We start from the raw sequence: 1883 nt of genomic DNA, 5'->3' as shown, positions 1-1883 counted from the left end.
TTCAGAGACCCAAGCGCACTCCAGTGAGGGGAGCAAACTGCAGATGCGCCTGAGCGCGGGTGCCGCACAGAACCGCGCCTGCCCGTGGGCCCGGGGCCATGGGCGCTGGCAAGACCCCAGCCTTGGCTCTCCTCAGCAGCGTCTGCTCGACAGGGGAAGGCACGGGCAGATGGCAGGAACACACGTGCTCGCCACTTGGAAGCAAAGCTGGGGTGAAAGAGAGACTGCTGTTCTCACGTCACCGCACTCAGCTGGGACCCCGACGCGGCGCTCAGAAACCACTGTGCTCTTTAGAATCACGAATCCCTAAAGAGCCAAGTTGGAAACTTGGTTTAAGAACATCTCATCTGGTGTTTCTATCATAGTAACAAAGCACTTGTATCCCAACATGGCAGGAATTTAGAAGAAAAACTCCCAAATAGAGATTCTGACTTAAAACATATTAGTAACAAGTACCGTCCACTTTGACTCCTGGGACATTAGTGTCTGCAGGTTCTCTCTTTTGGTTAAAGCTAGCCGTTAGTGCTTTACGTTTTGTCTGACTTGACTGAAATTCTTGATCTAAAGGTTCTACTGTAGAAACAGTAAAAGGCGTAAGACGCTTGTCACCTCACACAGCGACAATCTTACCCCAGAAGTGAGCAGACTACCCGCTCTCCTGGCTCCTCCTGGGACTGGCTCACATGCGAGGAGACAGCCTGGCTGGGGGGCCACGTTCTCCCATGAGTTTAACTGGCCTCCAGGTCTGCCCCACCAAATCCACCAGACAATGCCCGCCCCACAGACCCCACTAAACTAGGGCCCCCCACGAAGGACCCAGACCCAGTTAAACTGACACAGCACCATCTGGGTTCTGAAAACAACTCAGAGGAACGTTAACAACAACAAAAAGTGTTGCGACTTTCATGAGGAAAAGTGTGATGCTTCCTCTGAGAGATACTTAAAAACCAAACAAAAACAAGACTTGAAACAAAGAGAAAAAATCAAGAAGTTCATGAAGAGACATAATGAGGGTCTCCCGCAGGGTAGAAACACGCAGATGAACCCATGGGGCCCAAGAGGAGCCCCTTTGACCAGCAGGTCCCACCACGTCAGAACCACACACTGATGACAGGCAGGAGATGATCAGATTATCTGATCTGACAATGGGGTGTGTGTGCGTGTGTGTGTGTATCTGTGTGTGTGTCCCCCGAGTACAGTCTAGTCCCAGGGGTGTGTGTGTATTTGTGTGTCTCCCGAGTAAAGTGTATTCCCAGGGCTGTGTGTGTGTGTGTGTGTGTATCTGTGTGTGTGTGTCCCGAGTATAGTCTAGTCCCAGGCTGGTCAAGGACCTCGCCGCCAAGGCCCACAGTTAGCTGGGCGGTAGGGGCCGGGTCGCCCGGGAAGCCAGGCAGGCAAGGACAGAAGCAGCCTCCACGGGGACGGCACAAAGAGGTCAAACAGGAGACCAGACAGCAGGGGACAGTGGGCAAGCTACGGTGGGAGGGACCCTTCTCTACGCTGAAAACAAGTCACCAAACAGAATAACACACACGATACAAGGGAACAAAAGGAACCTCTAACTACAGAAATAACCACAATTTACAGGAAAACAGGCTGGAGAAGACCTTCCGCGAAGATAACCTACAGACAGCCAACACCTGAGCTCCAGAATGCACACAAAGCAGCTTTTATGGGTTAAAACCTTGAGAGAAAGCTGAGCCAAGGACACGGGCTGGAAATTCTCCCCAGAGAAATGAAGTGGCCCCATATTCGCCATCAGATCAGTCGCTCAGTCGTGTCCGACTCTTTGTGACCCCATGAATCGCAGCATGCCAGGCCTCCCTGTCCATCACCAACTCCTGGAGTTCACTGAGACTCACGTCCATCGAGTCAGTGATGCC

General features: G+C 52.3%; 1 protein-coding gene across 3 annotated transcripts in view; it reads right to left on the bottom strand.

Annotated features, from left to right (window-relative positions):
* The window catches only part of PDPK1 (3-phosphoinositide dependent protein kinase 1), a 60786-nt gene that overhangs the window by 1907 nt on the left and 56996 nt on the right, over positions 1–1883 (bottom strand). The window lies entirely within an intron of this gene.

The sequence above is a fragment of the Bison bison genome, unplaced genomic scaffold, assembly GCF_000754665.1.
Source record: "Bison bison bison isolate TAMUID 2011002044 unplaced genomic scaffold, Bison_UMD1.0 scf7180017864144, whole genome shotgun sequence".
Taxonomy (NCBI): Eukaryota; Metazoa; Chordata; class Mammalia; order Artiodactyla; family Bovidae; genus Bison; species Bison bison.
The sequence above is the reverse complement of the archived record's forward strand: the minus strand, read 5'-3'. Positions and strand labels throughout refer to the sequence as shown.